Here is a 25,269-nt window from a genome sequence, read left to right as displayed (position 1 = left end):
TAATAATTTGATTTTTGTTCTCTACATCTACAAGGCATTTTTACTTTATAAAAAAAAATAAGGAGTAGCTACAACTGTTTCTATTTTTTTTTCTGTACTTTCATATTCCTAATATTTGATCATTTCCCTGACCAGTAAGTTGTTTTTGCTGTGGTTTTCTAACTGGTGACTGTTTTGGGGAAAGGAGCTCTTTTTAAATTCTTTCTCTCTGTGCTGACATGAACTCCAGTTTCCAATTTCTAGAGCACAACGATGCTTTGTAAGGAGTAGAGTTGATTGTGGTTGTGATATTTTGTGAAAATCCCTTTGCTAGGATTTTCTTCTCCTGAGAAGCTGAAGGGCCTCAGCTTCAAGTGTAAACAATTTGTTATCTGCTGCTGTGGAATGCAGCAGGTGCTTCCTCGGTTGGTCAGTGTGGGATGTTTCTACTTGGTGGCCAATCCAGGAGGCAGCAGCTCTCGGACTCTCTGGGAGTCACAGAACTTTGTTATTCATTCCTTTCTATTCCTGTCTCGCCTTCTGATGAATCTCTCTCTCTGTTCTTTGTAGTACAGTTATAGTGTGGTCTTTTTAATGTAATATATATCATAATATAATAAACCAGCCTTCTGAAATGGAGTCAAGATCTCTCCTTCCCTTCACCAAGTCCTGACTGCCCAGAAGACCCATGGTAATAGTTGATACTGATTTACAGCAATTCGCTGTGAGGTAACAGAAAACTTTTCTACCACTCCTATTTTAAGTGCAGTACAAGTTGAATTCATCAGTATAGAATCACATCTACAACATTACACAAAATCTACTGGCTGTACTTTCCATCACATGAGCTTGCCATGCTGTTCAGACCTTTGTACTCACTGAAACTTGTAATTTAAAGAGGAAAAAGCATTCCAGTTTCATATCACTACATTTCAGGATTTTACAGCGTAGAAGGTTTCCCAAATGAGTATTTCAAGTGACAGATGACTTTGTTGTGCCCCTTCCAAACAGCATCAGTATCCAGTGTTCTGCAGAGGATTTTCTACCAAAGGCAGTGTTATGATCCTATTATTGAGAAATGCCTTTGTCCAAATTAAGGTAGTTACAGCCCATGAGGAAATTATGGCTGAGGTACAGGATTTCTTTAGTACTAATTTGCCTGGTTTTGTTTGGAAACAGCATCAAATTGTCCCAGGCGCATTGTCAGCTTGAAGGGAAACACGGGACAGGTATTACCTTTCTTAAAAAAGGACTCAGGTTTGTATCATTTCTTTTAAGCCTCATAAGAGTTCAGAGGGGAGATGGAACCTAGGAAAGCCTCTGAGAATGAAACAAAAATGGCAAGAACATATTTACACTGAAAAATAGTTAGTGATACACATGAGATGTTTCTAGAGGCATATCTAAGGATACAGTGTAAGGAAACAGGTGTGCACACGAAGTGGGGAATTCTTTTCTTTCTGGAGGGGTTGATATAACACACAGAGCTTCTCACACAAAATGATATTGAGCCTTTTATAGCAAGGACTAAGTGCTACTCCACCTTTGATTGCAAAATATGCATTAAAAGAGAGAAATTATTAAAAGATAGAAATCATTTTCCAGGCAAGTGACTCTATGTGCACTGTAACACTACAATTCTTTAAAAGGACTTTAAGGAGGGATATTAAATTAATGGTTTGAGAAAACACTGCTTTTGTCTGGGGTGGGAAAAAGCCTAATTTCCTGAGTGCAATCCTTCAGTGATTCCAACATCAATAACATGGTTTGTCACCTCCTGCAAATAAAAATAATTAAATTGTTCTTGGAGTATGCAGAGTTAATCTGAACTTTTCAATCTATATGGGCACTGAAAGAAGTCATGTTTGCTGTGATACTATTAGTAGTCAAAGGAAATAAGTGGAAGCATATAAAATGTGACACTAAAAATCCTAATTTTTATTGCTATATCTTGTAGAGAAGCTCTTAGTAGGTCACGTAAGAAAAGGAATATTACATCACTTTACAGAATAGTCTCTAATTCTCTAATATTCAAAACTATACGTTACATTTAGATTAGATAGGAGAAAAAAATGTTTATGATGAGAGTGGTGAGACACTGAAAGAGTTTGAGTGTTGAGAAGTTTTGGCTGCCCCATCCCTGGAAGTGTTTAGGACAAGGTTGGAGGGGGCTTGGAGCAACCTGGGGTAGTGGGAGGTGTCCCTGCCCATGGCAGGGGTGGAACAAGATGAGCTTCAAATCTGCTTCAAACCCAAAGCATTTAATGATTCTAAGCTGGTTATGTGTTGTCAGTACTACTGGGAATTTGTTTGGTAACTTCCTCCAAAGCTGGTCAAAGTACTGCAGGGTTTTGGTGTTGTTTGAGGGGTGGTTTTGGTTTGAGGGGTTTTTTTACTGTTTTAAATAGGAATAATGAAATATGTGATTTTCATTGCTTAAAAATATTTTAACAAAAGAGTTCTGCAGGACTAAAACCTGAAATTGTAATAAGATGTTATTTCTTCCTACTTGGTTTATCCTGAAGTCGTAATAGTCTTTCTTGCAAGTGTGTCACTCATGGGCAGGATTTTGCAATCTTGCAGTGGATGAATCTATATCTACGTTTTTAACCTCCATTAAATTTCAATTCATAAATCCCAAACTCCAGCTAGTTTTCTTAGAATTAACAAAAAATATGAAATTATACACCATTAAACTTTCCTCATTTGAATTTCAATTTAAAAAAAAAGAAAAAACAAAAAACAAATTTTACACTTCTTTTTAGTACTTTTGCTTTTTGTGCAGTGCAGTAAGCTTGGTATCTGGACAAATTAGTGCAAACTGTCTTGTGCTCCCTCTCTAAGACCATCACCCTTTGAAGCAGCGTTTGGATCTCTGCATAGAACACAGAACATGAGTCAGCTGAAGTGCCCATAGCCTGGAGGGGGAAAAAAATTCTCTAGTTCTCCTGTGCAAAACACATGGAATGAGGAGAGGGGTGGCTCACTCCCCACTTGTGAGAGGATAGAATGTACGAGAATAGAGATAGTGCTGAAGGCAATCTCACCCCTGAAAAGTTACAGCTGTACTAATTAGCAAAGATTAGGAACAGGCCTGCCCTTAATAGGCCACAGCTGTGTCCAATAAAGATCAGTGCTATAAAAGAGTGGGTCGGCTAGTCCAGAAGAGAGCTGCAGTTGTTGGCTGAGCTGTGAGGAGCTGCCTGTGAGAAATTGGTAAGAAGGCCTAGAACTTTTGCAATAAGATGACAACACTTGCTGATGTAGCATTTATAGCACCATGTCAAAGGGCTTGTGCTGAAACGCTGAGCATTTGGGAGCATGTTATTACTGGCAGTACTTCTGAATCTGGAACATCTATATAGTTTATGAGAACACTCATTTTTTACTCTTCTGTATAGGTCAACCAAGGTCCATCTTTTAGGACCTCCTTCTGTCCATCCTCAGTATCCAATGTACATGTTTCCCTTTTTAGCAACTTTCTATCAGCTTTCTACTTCTTATATTTAAACCTTATCTCCAGCAGTACTATACTGGCAGAATGTCAGTGCTCCTCTTACTTCCAGCTGCAGTTTCTGGTTGGTGTGTGTAAAACGCAAATCTCAAGTTACAATAATTTAGATATTTGAAATGAGGTAGGGAAGTTTTGTCAGGTCAGACTGATAAAAACACACAGAGATTGGAATGGGAGTGATGTTTTCTTCCTGTCTGGATAGGTACTGCATTTTCTATGATTATCTGTGATTTTGCCCAATTCTGTAATGCTTCAGGGGTACTCTTGCTTCCCCCACCCCTGACCACTATGCCATATAGAAATCTCAGCTGTTAGTTTCTTAACTTGGTTTGAACATTGTTGACAGGTATGGAGGTGCAAAGCTATACTGGCTACAAAGGGTATGGCCTGTGCAACCTGTTGGGCTAAGTATTTACTGTTTGTCTTCACTGAGGGGACTGATTTTGTTAATTTAGATGGCTCCCTCTGGTTTGTTTTTATATGTTCTTAATCACTCTGTATTTAAGCATACCAAGATTATTGGTACCTCTGACAGGTTTTCAGACTACTCCATTCCTTGTTCTTCTTTCCTTTATAAATGAAAAACCAATTGCTAATTTTTTGTCAAATTTGCTAATTATGTATGCTATATGCATTTCTTTCCTAATGTCTTGCTGAAGCCAAAATGAATGTTAAGTCATTGTTACATAAGATGACCTAGCAGATAGCACAGAAGCACTTTAAAACTTAAAAATTTTGAAGCAATAGAAGAATCTGTTACCCTTTAGCCACCAGTACTTCCTGGTTGTATAGTACATGGTTAAGTACAACATGTCTAAGAAATACCTTTCTTGTCTAAAATATTTGTCTGATCCATCATTTCCAGCTGTCTGCTATCTTATCTTTTGACCTCTCAGTCACACTGCTAATAGGATTTTTATAAACCAGCACAGCAGTGAACTTCATAGCTCAACAGATTAGTTCATATGCTTTCATCTCTGGAACCTGGTTCAAACTCAGAACTGACCAAGTGTGCCATAATCCTCCTTTGGGCAGTCTCACTGAAAAAGGGAGTATGGGCTATACAATCTTCTAGGACTCAGCTGGAAGCTGGACCCCACACTCAAGTGTTATTGCCTAACCTGGACATACTTTTTTTTTTTTTTAATTTAAAGGTATCAGACAAGCTTTGTACTTAACTTGTTTTTCCCCAGTCTCTACAGATATTAACAGTCTATCAGAAATTAAGACCTACAAAAAACTTATGGTATCAAAATCTTAGAAATATTAGCCAGGACAAATATTTCTAAGTATGGTTTTGCTTGATTCCAAAGTTAAATTTTTCTATTTTTAAGCTTTTCTACAGAGATTGAATGTAATTATATTTATTTAAAAAGTGCAGTGTTAAACTGTCAACTCAGAAGTCAAGTCTCAACCCAAGTTGTCATGTTTAGCCAATTACAGTATAGCCAGGAAGGGTATGGATAAGGTTTGAGAAATGTGGCTATTCTTTAATTGCTGGTTTCATTACAGAAGCCCAGAGAACAGAAATGGACTTTTATTGTTTTGGTGAATGCTGAGATCTCCTGTCAGAGTTTTGATACCATTGCAGTGCAAGATAGGGAGGAAGCTCCTTGCCCAGTTGCTGTATTCTGTTGCCAGGTTAAACCATGTGGCAGCCCTTTGCAGAAATGGGAGTTCATTAAATCCAGTTTTTTTGCACACCAGTAGATGCTTAGGACAGGTCAGCTACAAGCAGCTGCTGACAGGGAGCCATGATGTGGTCTCGGTGGAGAAGGAATTTTTCCGGAGACAAGTGACCATAACTAGGGGAGTGGACTTGGATACTGTTGTGAGATATGAGATAAACAGAGCTGGTTTACAGTTTCTTCATGAATCTTTGAAGAAAATAATAGTTTCCTGGGTTTATTGTTGTTTTTGGGTTTGTTTGTTTTTTTCTTTAATGCTGCTGACTATCTTTCTGTGCTCTCCTGAATAGGAGAGTTGAAATATAAATATCCTGTGCCTAGTTCTTACTAATGTACAATTCACTTTTTAAATTTCTTTCCCACACTGTAGTGATAATAATAGTAGTATTTTTGGGGTTTTTTTTAAATAAATGATTAAATAGGAATAAAGCATTATGTAGCTTATCTTCCTCCTATATACAAGGGCTAGTTATTTATACAATGACTTCAGAAAAGCTGTTTCAGTTCCAGCTTTAAATGTTAATGCTAGTCTAGTGATCTGGCTCTGCAAGCTGTTCCATAGGCCAGTTCTGCATCTGTTGGAATAGACAGAATCCTGTATGGAGATAGGAACTTCACACATATGGATACCTTTGCAGAACACAGATAGCAAGTCTTGCAAAGGTTATCCTTGCCAAATGTTCTTGTATTTATTGTGACAGTGTCTTTGTTGAATTCATTGAATGCAACTCCTCTTCCACCATCCATTTGATTTGCAAATGAAGTCTCTTTGACTGTATTCACACCCCTTCTGTATTTGCTTTCCAACAGTATTCCAGCAAATTACTTTACTGGCAGGAACACTTAGGGAGCCAGCCAATTTTAAGTATTGCAAGAATATTCACTAAACCCAAAATTCTCATTCATAACTTCACACAGAGTTTTAAGACAAGCCTAAGCTCAAAAAAAGATAATCAGTGTATCACTGAGCATGAACAGTTCTTGTAACTTATGTTCGTGGTCAAAACAGCTAAACTTGGAGTTTGAAATTACTGCTATGAATGGCCTGGGTATATGCTACAGATCAAGAGTTGTGGGTAGAAATTACATTTACAATTATCTGAAGAATTTTTTTACAATATCTGAAGAGACCCTCTGAAAAGAAAAGATTTGTTTAAATTATTCTAATTTATCTGCTTGAACCTAATGTGTCAGAAAAGAGTAGGAGTGGACAGCAGAGTTATAGAGATCCTTATGTTTCTTTCTTTTGCAGCAGATAAAAGAACACAATGTTTAATATTCAATGACCAGTGAATTCTGGATATTATAATATAGTTTTGTTACTTCTCCAGTTCACCATGTTGTTATTGTATCCAGATGTGAAGAGTTGAATATAAAAGCATTGTCTATTTCTTTAAATAGTTAAATATACCTTCCACAGTCATTGATGGGACTCCAAATTAACCAGTGCAGTTATTTCCACTTTCAAGAACACTTTGTCTTTGTCTGGAAATGCAGTAAAGACAATATACTGTTCCAGGGCGTGCTTGGAAGCAACCAACAGCCACGAGTATGTGAATACAGCTCTGTTTAATCTGTGGAGGTTAAAATTCTTTGATATCGTTCATATTAGAATTTTCTTAAGGAAAATATATCTGGACATATATATAGAATTTTTATTTTGTACATTTTCTGGTTCCTGTCCAACTTTCCCCTTTATCTCCTGCATACCAGCTTCCAGGTATCTGTCTCCTGATGGTAGAGATGTGTGGAGGATTAGTGTCTTGATTGGCAGGTTGGCTAACATTACAGTTCTGTTCATATGGAGCTTTCCTTCAAGTTCTAAAAAACCACCACAGGCAGCCCAGGAAAAAATTCTGTTCCCTTTGTTGCCAAACAGCACATACAACTTTGAATTCAAAGTGCAGTCTGAATTGGGATATCTTTATATAGTTCACATATCAATACAGACAGAATTAGAGATGAAATAATAATTTTTGTCTTCTTGCTCAATAACTTAAAGGAAAGGCAAGCTGTAACTCACAGGAATGACACAATTGATGATCCAAAAGCTTTCTATCTTATACTGCTAAATTAATAGATCAGGGTCCTTCTCCAAGATATAGCAAGAGGAACATTGTTTTTCAGGGTCTAATCTATTCTATAACACTTTGTCTGTCTGTGGCTGCAGAAACATGAATTATAGAGGGAAGGAAAAGCTATTTAGAGCTGGGCTTGCCCGTATCTTTCTTCATTATACCCCTAAATCAAGATCCAATCCTACAGGAGAAACTGTGTAAAATAGGAATTCAGTATTATGGACAGCCATCATGAGAAACTTTTAGGATTATTTCCTTTACTTAAACCACATTTTCTTTGCTCCCAAGAGGGAGACTTGCAAAAGCTCCAATGACTGTCAGACTTAACACATTCCCAGACTTTTCTGTACACTGGTGCCAGCCAGACACTGACCCCAGTCAGGCCAAGGATCAAATGACTCAGCAGGGCTTCTCTAGTATTTCCCCAACAATACAGGAGTGTCCCTGTAACACATGAAAATGGTTTGAAGGACTATCTTGAAGGCAAAACTGTTTCTTCACAAACTGCTGGGACCAGCAAGTGCAGCAGCCTGGCTGTGGTATGATTGCCAAGGAGATTTTTGGTTGTATCTGACTTGCAGGTGAATTATGAGTGCCTTGTTTTTGTGCAAATGAACCCGTTTAACTCAGAGCTAAAAACGAGGATTGTCACTAAGGTCTGCAGACATTCTGATGGGAAGGCTGAAATACTCACAGTACTGTGTGATTATGAGAGCACTTCAGAATCAGTGGCTTGCTTCTATTATTTGGATCAGAAACAAAAAGTACTACTTGGTTCAAAAAGCTTTTACCCTCAGTCCACAAGTCTAAATTTATCCTTTCTGTAATACCATTACATTTCCTACTGTACAACTTCAACACAGCTGTCCCTAACTTAAATCACATCTACTACATCCTGTTTTCTATTTTAGCTCTTAAAATTAGAAAATGCCATCTCCCTTGACCATTCTGTTCAAGAGAATAAAATAATTTCATCATGCTTCTCCATGGAAGGTTTTTTTTTAACAAATTATTTGTTTAAAGAATTTTCAGTTCTCCCCTCAGCAAAAGTATTCTGCAAGTCCTGTGCTAAAATATGAGGACAAAAGGAACAAAATTTAGGAAATTTCTCATCTATGAGCATCTGAGTGAGTTGGGTAATTTGCTGTTTCTCAGTTTGCCTTCAACCATATTAATTTCTAACAATGTCACTGTAGTTGTGCTAGTTTCCATACTATTTCTTCCTTTTGTGCAGTTATCATTAGCTCTATGATCTCGATGGCTTTTCTGCTGGTACCTTCCTTATCAGACAGAGTTCTCAAGTTGAATAAAGTGAGGAAGTCAACAGAGCTTCTCTTCTGACTTTATTGTTAACAGTACATTGCTATTCACTTTTGAGTTTCCTTGTGGGAAGAAAAATTCTGCAGTTTGGATGATGCTATTTTGAGGTCTTTGACCTGTATCTCACTGCTGGCTAATTTGGAAGAGTTCAAGGAGGACTGCATATTATTTATACACTTTATATTGTCAGAAGCCTGCCTTAATTTGTAAGACTGATAACTGAAATAAACCAAGATCCAAAGTGGAAAGAGGTTCTTTTAACAGAGAATCCCTTAGGAGTTGCTTTTAGCAAAATTCCGTTAACCTTATCTTTGCAATGTCTTTTCCAAATTGCTTTTTTGCAGGTGGCAATTGCAGTCAAGCTCTTTGTGAATGAGAGGTTCTAACACAGATTTGGCCGCGAAAGCCCTGTGCCTCTTGCACCTCCATCATTGACTTCTGATTGTTGTTTCTCTCAGCTCTGCTGCTCACTCAGAATTCACCTTAAAGGTCTCCTTTAGGACAAGGAGAGTAATTCAAGAAACAAAGGCACCTCATTGTGCAACAAGCTTTTCTTATTCTCAAACCTGTTTGGATGTGAGCCGCTACCCCTATGAGTGATTAAGTGATTTCTCAAATCTGTTTCAGGAGCAAAAATTGTATCAAAATATTTGATATGCTTAGATTGCAAAGTTATCAGAAAAAAGCATAAAACTAAAAATCAGCTTAACTGCAACTTCAGCTGGAATGGATGCACACACAACTCTCCTCCATCAAATCCAGTCTTATTAAATTGCTAATATTTGATTAATTTTAATGACCTTTATGCGTTTTATGTGCCTTTTGCAATCTGCAAATTGTGAAGTGACTGCAACTTTATCTTAGTCCCATAAGTGATGATCCACTGTTCCTCTCAACAACTTAATCAGAGCTGTCATTCAGGACTAGAGGGGGAAAGTTTCTGGTAGGAAACAGAAAACTTGCAAAATACTGCAGTAGTCCAGCGTATTCCCTCGCTAATTTTCCTAATTGTTGTGCAAAAATGTCAAGTGATTTGGATCCTAAGGGAAGATTTGCTCATTTTTTTCTGAGATAGTCCTACCAATAGCTGACCCTTAGAGCGCTCATAAACCAGAATCTTGCATGAGGTGCAATTTAAGATTTGTTGTTTTGAAGTGGCATCAAATAATTGATCAGAAATAGTAACTGGGATTATAGAACAAGATCAGAAATTAAATTTAGCAAATAATTGCAAAAATAATTGAAGTTACAAATCCTGAAAACTAAGAAATATTTCATTTGAATGGTCAGAGAAATGGAACTTGTGGCTTTGTTAGGATTAACAGTACAAGATGGGGGAACAAAGAGAACAGAGCAGTTTTAGATTGATTTACAGTTATGACATAACCTTTTTCAAAAAAGAAAACAAAACTTTTCAAACCGGTGTAAAGGTAAATTTTAAGAGAAAAACTATTATTTCCATTTCAAAGACTGCAATTTCTGAGAAGTACTTTGATCATTTATAAATGGTCAACTAGTAAAACCTTGGGTGTCACAGCAGATCTTTGAGGTTCTTATTTGAGCACCTTGTGTGTGCCTGCTGAGGTACTTACTGAGCCTGCTCGTCCATTCATTAAGACTGCATTTGAGTGGATTTAATTCCTAGCTATGGGGAGGCAAAATAGAGATCTTATTTTTATTTTCTTAAATCAATTATTTTCTCAATCAATTCTTAGATCAATTTTTTCTTAATTAAAGAATTATCTCAGCTTCTGATTACTTTTGAAAATTAAAAATGCTGCAACTGTAGCAATTTTATTTTTTTTTCTTTTGAAAACATTTCCTTGGGTTCTTTTAGCAGAGATCTAATCCTATTTCTGCTGAAAGCTCAGGGTCTCTGACTGCTTCTGTGAATGAGTACTAATTTGGGCTCACTGCTAGAGATCTGTGGAACACAGAGACAGTGTCAGTCTGCTCAGTACTGGCAAATGGTTTGGATTTAGTTTAAAACAGTCTGCAGGAAATTCATTCTGCATGTTAATCAAATGTTTTCAGAATTACATATACATAAAAAACCCACTCCAGAAGAAATTAAGTGAGAACACAGATATTGTACAAAGAATGGTACAAATCAGTTTTTTCCCCCACCGTTCCCATGGAACAGTAAACATTAGGTGGATTTCTGCCCTTACTGAGTTCAGGGGCAAAATTATAAATAAATCTTATGGATATGAAAAAAAAAAAACCTCAAATCCTAGCACAGACTGTTCAGTTACATGAGATTACCATTTATTCTCAAAATTACTTCCATTCCCTTTTATTCATCTGTCACAAGTTTTTCATGTTTCGGGCTTGTTTATTTGACTTGAAGTGTAACTTGTTAAAGCACTCTAACTACTCTTAATATTTTTTGTTTATAGAAGTTGAACTGAAATTGAATTAGTGAAATTCAAACTAAATATTTATAACTTGCTGAACCATTGTTAGTTACACTTTCTAAATATGAGTAAGGAACAATTAGTATATTCTTGCAAAATATTCTGAACTTGATAAAGCCACATTTTCAGAAAGAAAACTGTTCTTCCAAAGCATGAAACTGTTCTCATCTCAGAAAGGCTTATTTAACTACATCTGGTTCTATGTAATTTGAAACTAGAATGAAATCTAAAGGGTGCACTACATCCCAGAATTTCTGCATGACTACTCCTGTGCAGTTAACAAGGTTGGGCAGCTCTGTGTATAATTCATGGCTACTCAGAGGGTATCTTGGGTCTTCAAGCACAGCTTCATCGTACAGAATTCAGATTTAGGGTTTGGTGTGGGAAACACAGCGCACAGTTCACTGCTGTGGTGCTGTGAATAGAGCAGGTTTTCTATTGCTGATGGAAGAAATAAACAACTGCAACTAAAGATCTTGGCTGGAGTAGCCTTTGGCCTCCAGAGGTGATCTAAGCTGTAAGCACGGCTTTGTCAGAGGATGTTGCGACTAAAATGCTGTCTGCAAAAGAAAAATCTTGTGACAGAAAATCTGGAACAAATAGGATGCATTGGGATACATATTAAATATGTATTAAATGGGCTAATTTCTCATTCCTGTAATTGAAATGCTTATGGAGAATCTAATTAACCTTTCAAATGCTGATTCCCAAGTATTTTTGGCATCAAGAGCTATTTCTTGAGGAAAACATCAGATGCCAGCACTAAAACGTTTTGCTTTCTATTTATTTCATCTATCTCTCTGGAAAAGCTTCAATTAACTGTCAGAAATTAAATAATATGCTGTGCTTGTGGCTGTGGCCTGATCCAGCAAATTTCATTGTCAGACTCTTGCTGAAGGTCCTAAATGGCCTTTAAGCCATTTAATAGAGAGGGGTGGGTTGGACTGATGACTTGAGAAGGCTGACCTAAAACAGAGGCTAGATGGAGTTCAAGAATAAAGTAGGGATTTATTAAAAGGCCTCAATGAGCAGCACAAGAGCCCAGCCAGGGCTACACCCAAGATGAACCCAAAATGGTCACAAAATGCCTGACTGCTCATGGGGTCTCTCACTTTTATAAGTTCTGCTCCATTTGCATATTGGAGTTAATTGTCCAATTATAGCTTTAGCTTATGAAGTCCCATCCTTCTTGTTTTTCTCTCTTCAGCCCATGTTGTTTATGTTCTTGGGTCTGAGATTTGGATCATTTGTCCTTGGTCCCAGCTAGAGAAGGAATTGTTTTGTCTCCCTACTCTGTGCAGAGAGCTCACCACCCCCTACTATAAGGCTCAGAGCTACACACCAAAGCAGCACAGGATCTGAAAAATAGAAAAGCTCAAACCTGAGGCATCAGGGTTGGGTTGTTTCTGTTCTTTCATCTGCTGTTTGCTATTATTTGGAGCATCACTAAGCTGCAGCAGCTGAGTCAGCCCACCCCAAGCAGCCCTGGTCCCAGCCCAGGCTTCTGTGTGTTCCCAGTCCTGTGGGAGGGGGAAGCACCGAGCTGAGCAGGACTGACCCATCTGTACTGCAGTGGAATTTGTACTTCCCATTTTTCCTCTCCCCTCTTTCACTGTTAGGCAGTTGGATGATGAGTTCACATAGCCTGGGTTTCCCTGAGTTTTGATGGATGACTATGATTTAATGTCGATGGGAAGTCAGGTGAGAGCTGCATTTCAGTTCAGAAGAATTTGTTACCATTAATGTCACGAATAGTAATAAGTTTAACATACCTCAGGTTTTCTCCCTGTGCTGTATAGAGGAGAAAATACATTTTAACTGGTTAGAAGTGTTCAAATATGTAATTTCAAAATATTGCTATTTTGCAGAACTTATCAAGTGAAAGATACTTGATTAGGCCTACATTTAGTGAGGCAAAGTCTCAAATCAAAAGGAAGGAAATTACCAGGCTTTCCAGAGGCTTCCATCTGCTTTCACCATTGGACTGTATGCTTTGAGGAGAAAAGCCAATCCTCAGGATCTCTTGGCACTTAAGTGGTTAAATTGTCCCTTTGGATCTCACATAACAGTATCAGTCATCTCATGTTAAGGGAAAAAAAATGTCTAATCTTTGACAGAAATGAATTACCTCATATGGGACAGCTGCATTTTGTCTGATGCTTGTTGTCAGCTTTCACTGGGAGATGAGTAACTAAGAAATAGATTTCATCAAGTTCTGAGATGGGAGGAAATGAAATCTTAGCAAAGAAAACAAGTTATGCCTCCAAAATGGATTGTACAAGCAAAAAAGATCTATCAGGTGAAAACTGAATGTTAAAATAATTTGCCCAAAGATGACTTATGCAGTGCTGGGGAGACAGAAAAGGGTGAAGGGCCCTAATATTCCTAGTTTATCAAAGCCCTCTTTAAGTCATCTGGGTTTGCTGCTTGTCATTTTTTGCTGTCCTTGTTCTGTTGTGGTTTGGTTTTGTTTTTAATCCCCATTTGCCAATGCTACACTTTTATAAAGCTCAAGTGAGCTTCTCCCATCAATCTTTGACACACATTTAATGATTGTGCTGTAGCATATGCAGCTTTGCATGTAGTTTCCCTTCTGATGATCTCTTTTTTCAGAAGAGCATTTTCTGTGTCACTAAGAAAGGGAAACTTGGAATCTGTCTCCTGGCAGATCAATAGTTCAGGTGCACTGAGGTGTGGTATTTTTCTGCAACTCATTTTAGGCAGAGTGGAAAAACAGAAAAATGGACAGGTCTCTGCTAATTTGGTCTGATCCAAAAATGTCAGTTTACAGGAGCTGTCTCATTACATTTCTGCCACTGTCTTTTCTCCTAGTAATAATTTCCATTCTTTTAGCCACAAGGCCAGTCAAATGTAATTAAAAAAAACCCCTAAACTGATTTATTAAGATTAAAAAATTATTATAAGTGCACAGTCTGAGTTTAGTTTTTATTTTTCTGCTTCACTTCACCACTTCTTGATAAAGTGGTTTTGGTTCTTCTGTGACCTCTGAAAAATGCAGCAAAATGGAGACTGGGACTTGATTCAGAAATCTTGGTAATACATTATCCCAGTTCAACAAATACCAAATCTGTGAATAAAATGTAACACTTCTGTGACTGAGGCTCTCTCTTCTAAAATGTGAAATATATAAGGCAAAGGCAGAGTTTAAAAACATCAAAAGAAGTTAGTGCTTGTACATTTTTCAAAATGTGTCATTCTAATACCCAGTAAATAAGTTGGGGTTTTATGAACATTGTAGTCTCTCCCCACAGGATGAAATAAGCTCTAAATTGAGCAGAACTGTTGTTTTGTGGTTGGTTGGTTTGTTTTTCTATCAGGTGTGAAGTTTGTATTTTAAATGATAAAAGAAGCCTGGTAAGAGCCATAGATTGAAGTTATGTGGAATTGATGTGAATTATTGTTCAGGGATTTTTGTTTCTTAAGTTCTGAACATAAAGCCAAAATTATAACTAATACTCATTTATTGTCTTGCTGCTTTTAAGATTTTGTTTTGCTAAAAGTGGGCATGGTGTCACATTAGTTATTTTCTGCTCAAATTATATTGCATTTACAGGAAATGCCCATACTCAGGAAGTTATTTTTTTGCTCTCCTAAAGCAGGATTGGAGTCTTTGAGTGACCTTGGTGTTTCCAGTCAGCTGGTCACAGAGGGATAAAAGCATGGATAACATTAGTGGTTGTCCTGTTTTACTGACTGTTCTCTTCCCTGAAGGGAACAGGTGCTTCTGGCTGAAATGTCAGAGTAGAAGTGAGTGGTTAAAATTGCTACTTTTTTGCTTTTTACTTGCAAACAATTTTCAGGATTATTGCTCATCAAGACAGAAGTAATTTTGATTTATTTATAGGCTAAGAAAAGTAAATAAGACTGTTTCCACCAAGATTGCTAGGTACTAAAACAAAAAATACAAGTTACATCATAGTTTGCATTTCTTAAGTGTAACTACTACTGCAGGAAAATTACATTACTTAAACCATGTAAAATAATTGATGCGTAACTCCTAAAATGTAAATCGGAGTCAGTCATGTTGAAACCAATGCTGTGCTTGAATCCAGGTGAACTATGCTGGAAACCAGCCTTGCGTTGTATTCAGATCATGCTGACGGGTGCTTTGGTGTCTGTTAGTATCTGCCTTGTTTTAGGAAGACCTGCAGAGTATTTGAGGTTCTCTGGTCATGTTGTAATGGGACATTATCCTTGTTGCACCCGAAAACATTGATCTTCAGAAGAGGGTGTCTCAGTGCAGCCTGTGGAAGAAGCAATTTCTCATTGTCATAGTTGGCTATTCCTGTCCATTAGGGCACAAAAAATACACGTCTGTAAATCGAGAGCTTTGGACTGTACACAGTCTGTGATTGCTGCAGTTAATGGAGATTGTTGTGGTGTTCTTTGTTTCCCATCTTTCTTCCTGGCTCATTTAGGGGTTGAGTGGGTTTTTTCATGTTTCTCTTGTGCTGTCTATATAGGTAGACACATTCACCTCCTGACGCTTTACGGGTGTTTCATTATTTGATGTTCACTGTCTTTTCACACTCCCAACACCTGTCAGACACACCTTGTAATAGGAAGGAGTAGTGTAAAGGATATGCTTGAATCTGCACTTGGTTGGACTCCTGCTTGTGCCCTTTCATTGACAAGCAATTATAGCTGTGCAGCTGCTACAATATCCCTGGGCATAAAATCTGACTGAGCTGTGCTTCTCTTTCTCTACATAAATACAATAAATACAAGTATTCTTACCACAGAAGTTTTCACAAGTGGCAGAGTAGAAAGTGCTAAAGAGCTCAGACTGGAGACAGTTAGCAGAGAATGCGAATGGGTGGTTCCAGTTCTGCTCTCTGAGCTCTGCATACCCCAGTGAATTGCTGCTTCCTGCAGAAGCTGTACAAGAGACTCCTTCAGGCAGTGTCTGGTGCTGCGAGAAATGCTGGTAAGTGATGGAGTAAATCAAAAGGATTTTATTTTTGAAACTACTGTAGAGTAGTAGTTAATAAATAAATTGATAAATTTAGCCATTAGCAGATGACATCTGTAAAATCTGATGGGGTAATAACTATGCCCAGATTGCAACTGTTTAGGAAGAGTGGGCTGAAAGCCACCAAACTGTTTGTTAGGTACCTCCAACTGCCAGGCAGCTGAGAAAGCTGAGGGAAAGGGATTCTGATACTCCTCAAGTGAGAGAAATGCCAGATGAAATGGTGACAGCTGAATGAATTGCAGATTCTGAAACTAAAATGTTGAGTAGCTCAAGTGTTTGAAATGAGTAAAAAAAAACTTGGATGTTTTGATAACACTCATGGGGGAGACCCTGTAATTAATGTAGTTACTCTGAGCAGCTCTTGTAACTCAAGCTAGCACATGGATATGATGCGGGTTTTCTGTGTTGCTTATGGAATATTTGTCCATGTTACCCATACTGCAACTCTGAATGAGAATTCAAGTGTTGTTCTGCATGGCTGTGCTACAAGACTCTCGAAAGCCCTTGTATTTAAAGGCAGAATTATTATTTTAAGCCAGTCTGGAAGATTGAAATCCATAAAAGCCATTAGACTGATTATTATCCTGTAACACTGTCAAAAATCAAGTTAATTGGTGAGCACAAGCCATCCTCTGCTAACAGCTTTTCTCTTTAATTGAATTTTTGCCAAATCGGTGTCATTGAGATTCTCTAATGGACATTTTTGCTCCTAGGGTGTGTTTTGCTTAGATGTATGGAATACGACTGTGTTTTATTGTGTACTATTTATCTGCTTCAGAAAGACTGCAGGTTTTCAAGTGATTAGCAAGTCTGCTGGTAGCAATTGAGAAACTGATACTCAGAAATTTCTCATGAATGGTGTTACTCCTCTGATGCCAATATCTGCTAGTGTCTGGATGCTCTTTGTTGTTTCTTAACTGCTGGCTTCTTCCCATTTATTCTAGTTTTTTTTTCTTTTATTATACATTTAGGGGCAGAGATGGGTGAGGAAGGTAATCAGTTGCCCAGCTGTGCCTCCCCTCTCTGGTTTGTAACTAAAAGATGTGTTACTCATGCAAAAACCTCATAATCCTTAGATCAAATTTGCTGCCTCTCCAGCTGCTGGGTTTTGTTTGTTTGGTGTTCTGTGTGAGAGGTTTTGTTGGCTTTTCCTTTGTTTGATTTTTTTGTATTTGTTCTTTAAGTGGGTTATCCTATCAACTGCTTTAATCTGAACCTTTTGCAAGTAGATCCCAAAGGCATAGCTTTTGAGATAGTTGGAGCACATTCTGTCACAACTTCCATTATCAAATTATTTTCCCCATATTTGAAGGGTTTTTAGCCATACTTTTGAGAACTGATTTACTTTGTGGGTTGTTTGTGCAGTGATCTGGATGTACAGCATCTCTCTGTCTGTGGCTCATACCCTTGGCTGGAAATGCTGTTAGCTAATACAAGGTTTTGCTTCTAATATGAACAAAAAAAAGGAGGATCTCTCTGGAATACTTTGTATTTTCCTTCATTTCAGGCAGATTTCCCTAAAAGCCTCGGGAAATCATTACTTTCACTGAATGGATTTATTGTGTAGATCAATCCCATTGGACACAAAAAGTCTGTTTTCACTTGCCAGGTAGCTCTTGCATTTGTTTGTTTGTTGGTTCATTCACATAAATTCTGGGAGTGGGAATTGATCACCCCTTCAGGATAGATTACATATGGGTGTGAAGGGACAATTAATAGTTGTAGTGGTAAATGTCTGCCATTTTAATTTCAGTACTTGCAAAGAACCCTCCAATATCCAGAGATGCATGGCCTGGAGAAGAATATGCTCTCAGATATAGATGTGGAAATTATTTATGTTGGTATTTTAGTCCCTTGCTTGAAACAGATACAGAGAAAGAAGTACACAGACTTTTAGGAAATAAAACCTGAAATTTATTCTGTTTTGATTTTGCAGGATATGTAGCTATTTAATTTTTGTAATTGTGAATCAGGTAGAGTTAGATGATAATCATTGTCAAATTGTATAATTTTCTTTTCTGGTTCATGTCAATGCCTTTAGCTGTAGACTTTTGAGCTAGAAGTAGCATCATGTGACCTCATGTAGTAAATCATGCATATCTTATAAACGGGGGAGAGACTCTTTTTAAACAGGACCAATTTAGCATTCATTTTAATATCTGTCAGTTTAATTACAGTGAAACATAGCTCTATGGTATTGCAGATTGTCCCTTTTCGGAGCCTCTGTAAATTAGCTTTGGAATTTTTTTTTTTGATTCTTCTATTGGTTTCCCTAATTATTTTTTTTTCCTCAGACAAAGAGTACCCATAGGTGCTTTCCAGAAACTAAAAGTAAAATAACTTTGGAAAGTTTCTGAAAAACAAACAAGTTTATTCCATGTCTGTTTAAACAAATAAATGCCACCACATGGCTTTTATTACAGCACTCTCTGGAGCTCTCATGCATTCATCATGCAGGTGTTGACTCGCCAAAACGGTGTTGACTTGTCCTCTTTGTTGCTTTTGTTAAGGTGATGACCTGCTAAATGCTACCAGCTTTCCTTGCTGATAACAGTGTTTTCCTGCGGAGTTTAATGGGATGGAAATGCTGTTGTATCCACTGCTGGTACCATCTTTATACCAACCTGGTGTTTGTATGAGGGATGTCCCTTGCACAGCAAATAAGGCCACACTTCTGAATGTGAAATAAGGTGCTTGGATTCCATTCCTGTTGTTGAATAAATGTGTGTGTATATTATATATGAATAACAAAGCATAAATTATCAATTTTCCTCTTTCGGAGTACTTCAGGATGGAAAAATATGCATTATATTCACTTGGGATAAAACACACAGAAAACATTTGACTGAACAAGAAAGCTCTGAAACTGCCTAAAAGGCTTTGAAATGCCTTTCTATACCCTATGTATTTTTTTCTGAAATTATTGTTAAGACTAAGTAGTTTCTACTATCAAAGCTAATGTAATGTTAACTTTTACACTTTTCTTGCTGCAAACTAGCTAATTGCTAGTTTAAACCAACACCTATCTATTCATTTTAGTTCAGTCTTTAAGTGACTGAACTAAAATAATTAAATGAACCGGTTGGTGTATCAGGCTACTTTCTTTAAGCACTTCCTGACTGTGATTTAATTATAAAATTAAGCAATGTATTTCATTATCATGATATAAAATGTAAATATTGTAAGTTCTTCTAACTTTTTCTACAAGTATAATTTTAATTTTACTCTGTGACAAGCCGGTGTTTTGTAACAAGAAAGAATTTGTGCTTATAGCGGTAAAAAAGAACATTTCTGAACAGCAGGGGAGCTGTGCTGTGCTAGTGAGAGTTGCACCAGTGTCATTTAGCCAGTCCTGGAGGAACTGTGAGCAAGGCCAGGTCTTCAGAGCAGCTGCATCAAACAAACTGCCCCAAGTCACTGACCCCTGCTGCACACTGCTCTCACTGGAACTGATGCAATGGGTGTCAAACCTAACGCTTCAAACGTGCTGGGTACAACCAGTGACACAGCCAAACTGCACAGAAGGTGATGGAATAGGATCTTTTACTGTGCATTGCTCTGTGTTGTTTCAGTTGTTGTTATATATGGTAAATATTCTTTTTTAGTCTTTTGTTGCACCTAAACTGCTTTTGTCAAGCTGCAGATCTGCTTTCCTTTCACTGATTATTGCTGAGGTTTCTGTGGCCAGTGCTGAGTCTGTGTCGCATGTCCTGTGACTGCTGTGCCTGTGGTCCCCTGCCCCACCCAGTGTCTGCAGTGCTCAAGGCATCAGCTTTGTATTTCTCACCTTTCTGGTTCAACTGTTGCTGAAATGGACCCTCTTGGGCACCTTCTCTCTTCAAGTGTTAGGTCACTGTCCTCGCTGGTAGGACAGTGCACTTGAGATGTGCTTGCTTGCAGGTAGATCAGGGCTAAAGATTTCCCATCTCTGAATTCCCAGTGAATTCATCCTGACAGAGGAACTTGTCTATGGGTTTGAGTGCAGGTTTGCAGAACTTTCACTTTCCTTGAAAGGCAGGTCTGAGAGGCAAATCTGTGTGAGGGAAAACCTGAGAGGCAAATCTGTGTGAGGGAAAACCATGGAGAGTGCTCTGCACTCACAGATTTTCTGGCAGAGGCAGAGAAATGAGGTGTGTGCTGCAGCAATGGTGTCACTAATCATAAAGGAGGTATATTTACATCTGTTAGAGTTGTGTGCTTGGAGGTTTTTTTCATCAACCTATTAACAATAGTATGAATGATTTCCTAACAGACCTCTAAGACAAATTGGTTTTGCAGAACTTTCTAGCAGCTTTGAGTGTCCTTCAACTTCTATCACTACAAAAGATTTGCAAGTCTACTGGCAATTAAAATTATACAAAAATCTTTTTTTTGAATGCACCTACTATTGGCAGACTTTTGACTGTTTTGCAAGTAGTGTTTTGTGAATGCCTGCGTGACCCTTCTATTAAGCAGCTACCTGTGTTCAATAGCAAAAGAGATTTTGAATGTTTCACAGCAGGTGAAATGATTTAACCTGGAGCAGAGTAATTGCTTTTCTTAAAAAGGGCACACACCTTTCCTGTGGACATTTTTGCCAAATATAATTATGGCTGTTAAAACGCAAAGCAATTTAATTTTATTTTTTTTAACAAAATTACATTTCTGAAATATTCAACTAAAAGAATGAAGTGATTCTTTTGAGCATTATAATTCAACCCTCAGCGTGTAAATGGTATTCACACTCAAAAAAAAAAAAAAAGACAAATCTGAATGAGTATGGTTGTGTTTTTCCTCTAATTGCTTTCATGTTATCAAGCATCTGAAGAAGACTTAATTGTTTGAGTCCCTTTAAAAAACAATTGTTCTGCCTTGCTTGCCACTGCTCTCCCTCTATCTGCAAGAGAGCCCTGAGCAATCACTTTCATGACCTGAACATTTTCTTCTTGCACACATGGGCAAAACAAGAAGTAGCACTGAAGTCTGTTAGCATTTATGGAACCATTTGTCACCAGAGACAGCTTGGAGGGTGACATAACTTTTAAATGTAGCCTGCTGGGAAATTACACATGCTGGGCAAACCCCAGCTTAGCCAGGATTTCAGGAAAGCTCTGGAAAAAGCAGTGTATCTGTGCAGTTCTGGATTGTGTTGGCTTGTGACTGAGTTCAGCTAAAAGCTCTCTCTCTCTCTCCTTTTTTTTTTTTTTTTTAATTAGCTTTTTCCCAATTAAGTTTCCCTCTTAACTTTCTCTGACCCCTTCTGCTGTTCTTAGTGCCAATACATGAGGCACTGAGAGAACTGTCATTTGTGATGTTTTTTTCCTGAAGCTGAACCATTCTAACTTAGAAACCAGCAAGTGAAAAGTGAGTTAAAGAAGAAGATATGGACAGTAAAGAATATACTATATTGGAAGATGTCATAAATTCATAGCCACCAGCTCTCCTTCTGCGGCTCTTCTGCCAGTACATGTTGCAAACACAGCATAATTTACAAGAGGCAAAATCTTTTACAGTGATTACAGAGATTGGATCTTTATATATATTTGAGTCTAAAAATGTAATTAGATGTATATTAAAAGGCAGTTATTTTCAAATACTTAGTGGGGTTTTTTTAAGTATGGGAAAAGGAAAAAGTCTCGAAGGTATTTTTGTATCATTTTTAGGCTTTTCTCATAAATCCTACAGACTGCTCACCCAAATATATCTGCAGACTGGTGCTTTGTAGTTATTCCAATGACAGTGCAATGTCTCATTTATCCAAATCATATGATACATTTTACAGCACTTTTTCTACCTGTGTGTTTCTTGTATTTTAGGGTTTGACATGACTGAGACTGAACAGTGTCCAGACTCTTGTCACCTGCTTTTCCTGTCATGGTGCACTACTACTTTTAAGGTTAATGTAAAAGCCTGATGTGTCATGGAATTTGTGGAATTTTAAAACTTTACTGAGTACCTGGCAGCAACTTGGATGCTTCTCTTAAATGTATTGCATGTATATCTGATGACTTCCAAACAATTTAAAAAATATACCAAGAGTCTTCAATGAAATAGTGGTGAAAAAGTGGGAGCAGACAATCCTAAATGCATTTCAAAAAGTCTAAGGAAACTTACTGTACCTAGGATAAAATACAAGCAAGGAAAAAAAAAACGTGTTTTTGGAAAGGATGACTCTATTTAATGAGTTATCTTCATGAACTCAGCAGAACTCTTGTCCTCCCAGCATCCAGAACATCATCACTTCTACTATTTCTACCTTGCAATATTAAACGAGTGTAGATCTAAAAAGTGTGCACTATTCATAGTTGTGCAAATACTTCTGGGATTTTTTCAGAGCTACATCAAAATTTAAAATGTTAAAACTGTGAAGCGTTCATTTGGTTTGTTAATGAAATATGAAATTAAGGAGTGGTTTGGTTTTTTAGGCCAAGAACTTTCTTTTAACCTGACTTACCTGTCAGAAAGTAACCTCCTCTCTGTGAGTCAATTTGTTTGGGCAGGTTTAAAATTGTGCAGAGAGGCCAATTAGGAAAGGTATTTTGGAGTATGAAATGGTTATTTAATCTGAAATACGTCCCAAGAATATGTCATATTGGCAATGCTGGTAGGCTGAGAATTAGTACCATCACATGTGTGAAAGGATTGTCCTTTGCTGCTCCTTAGAACAGATCAATGTCAATGTTGTTCAGTTGCTTTCCTTTATTAGGAGTCTTATGCACTTCCTTGGGAATACTTTTCTTGAGCAACTAAATACTGCATTCATGAACTAGTTTAGTTATTTATAAGTAAATACTGTATTCTCAGTAGCTGAAATTTTCTGTGTGGTTTTAGTGGACTTATCTTGCGTTTCCTTGCTTGACACAACTGCTTTGCTGTCCGGACTTTATTTCATACACAAATCTAACTTTTCTAAATTCACCATCCTCCATGGATTTGGCTTCTTTAGACCGATTTTTTTTTTTACCATGGCCAGCCTTCAAAGTGATAATTTTTTCTGGCCCTTATAGAGGGCAATAATAAAATGATGTTTTTCTAGTTGCTGTTTTAAAAGCATTTCCCATGAAACAGCATTTCAAATACTTACCAAGTCTTAAATAATGAACACGGATCTGGGGGTTCTTTTGTTCCTGTAGGGGATAATAAAAAAACAAGGCTCAGTGGAATCTGCATGAAAGTCACACCTTTTTAGTTTGAAGAGAGAATTCTAGCTAGATTTGTCTGAGTCTCATTTAAATCTGCATGTCTTCAGCTTCATGAATGTGGGTTTTTTGATAATTGCTTTGTTAGTCCTCTGACACTGAGTGACAGTACTTTTCAGTGCTTGACAGCCAAATCCATTGGCACACGACAGTCCTCATACACAGTGAGGTGTTTTCTTTCTGCCTGGTGACAGTAAGAGCTTTCAAGTTGACAGAGGGGGGCTAAGATGTCTTCACAAGTGAGAAGAAAGCTGAGAGAGGATGAGGAGGTTCTCTGTCAAAATAAAAGCATTCATTTAGTTCATCCTTCCAGTGTAATGAAATAAAGAGAAGGTCTGATAGCTGCATGTTAAAACATAATTTTATTTATGCGTTGCTTATAGAAAATGTATCACTTAACTTATTATCAGGGTCCTCATGACTAGAAAATTTTTGTGGTAACTGTAACTATTTATTTTTCAGTGAGGTGATGAGTGGATTGATGCATAAAGAGAATATTTACATGTAAAGAATATTGCAGTACCCTCTGACAACTCATCAGTTATTTTTTCTCAAGAAATAATTAGTATAGAATGTGTTTATTTAGGGTTTTTTGTATATTTTTATTTTATTTTAAAATTTAAATCAAGAGGAGTTTGAGAGTTTTATATAGTTTACAGCAACTCAAGTAATTTGCTGCTTTCATTTTAAATGCTGTGGATGCTTTCCCACTATAAAATAATGGTTTGATTAGTCAAGAATTTCTGTAATAAATTCAAGGCATTCTTAGAAATTGAGCAGGCAGAAGGCAAAAGGATGCCTGCACTAATGCTGCCTTGCTGTATCCACGAGGGCAATAGTATTCACTGGTAATATTGACTTCTGTCTTTAGGGAAGGAGGGGGGACCAAAACAAGCAAACAACAAAAACCCAAACCAAGCCCTTGCTGAGCTCAGTCAGTTGGCAGTTAATTACCCATCTGGAAAAACTGTTTAATGAATGAGAAGATGAGTGGTTTATGTGATCCAAGGCAGGTAGGTTACTATGGATGGATGCCGCTGATTGCTGGAGATTTGTCTGTGCCTGGATCCTCTGCGTGGATCCATGGATATTGATGAGAATGTCCCCACTCTTTTGTCTTTGCAACTGGATTCCATGGCAGCAAGACTGTATTTGCATTTGTCCTTTATATTTGTTTGTTCTCTCTTCCTGCCAAAATGCAATGATTGAGGTGCTTGAGAAGGCTGTAGCTTCAGTTATTGCTGGGCTGCAGGACCCAAGAATGCTCCTCAGGTTCTGCTGTGTGTGGTGGTTCACGCCAAGCTGCCCTTGGCAATGTGCCTTCCACAGGTGCCTTGGAATGAACCCAGCCCCAGGGCAGTGCTCAGCTCTGCCCCAGAGGTAACTGAGGGCAGTGCTGCTTGCACAGGACAGGAGAAGTTACAAGGACACCTCACCCCCAACAGCTGGTGCACCTCTTCATGTCCTTTTACTTCTAATTAAAAGATTTCAGAAAAAAAGCCTATTTGTTTTTAGCATATATAATACATCAGCTTTACAACAGTCCCCTAACGTAAATGGATGCTCTTCTGAAATTAGTTTCTATTGCAAATGCTCAGCACCCTCATCGAGGGCAGGAATGATGCATCTGACTCCATGTTACCAGAAGGCTAATTTATTACTTTATTATATTAAAGAATACTATACTATACTAAAGAATACAGAAAAGATACTTACTGAGTGCTAAAAAGATAATAATGGAAACTCGTGACTCTTTCCAGAGTCTGGACACAGCTTGGCCCAGATTGGCCAATGAATCAGAACAACTCACACCAGAATCCAATGAAACAATCACCTGTGGGTAAACAATCCCCAAACACATTCCACATGAGCACAACACAGGAGAAGCAAGTGAGATAAGCATTGTTTTCCTTTTCTCTGAGGCCTCTCTCGCTGCCTTTCAGCTTCCCAGGAGAAAAGCCCTGGGCGACGAATTTTTTCAGAGAATGTGGATGCCGCAAGTTTCATATTAAATCTATTTGTGTGCTTATGATAAGGCCTGATGACATTGACTTTTGAGTGCTGTTTTTCTCACAGAATGTAGTCTTCAAATAATTTTG

At 37.7% G+C, this 25,269-nt stretch overlaps 1 protein-coding gene across 1 annotated transcript in view; it reads left to right on the top strand.

The window, feature by feature from the left end:
• Positions 1–25,269, top strand: part of TENM2 (teneurin transmembrane protein 2) — a 1,086,458-nt gene that overhangs the window by 149,927 nt on the left and 911,262 nt on the right. The window lies entirely within an intron of this gene.

Source organism: Motacilla alba, chromosome 13 (genome assembly GCF_015832195.1).
Source record: "Motacilla alba alba isolate MOTALB_02 chromosome 13, Motacilla_alba_V1.0_pri, whole genome shotgun sequence".
Taxonomy (NCBI): domain Eukaryota; kingdom Metazoa; phylum Chordata; class Aves; order Passeriformes; family Motacillidae; genus Motacilla; species Motacilla alba.
Note: the sequence above shows the minus strand (reverse complement) of the source record. Positions and strands in the feature narration are given on the sequence as shown.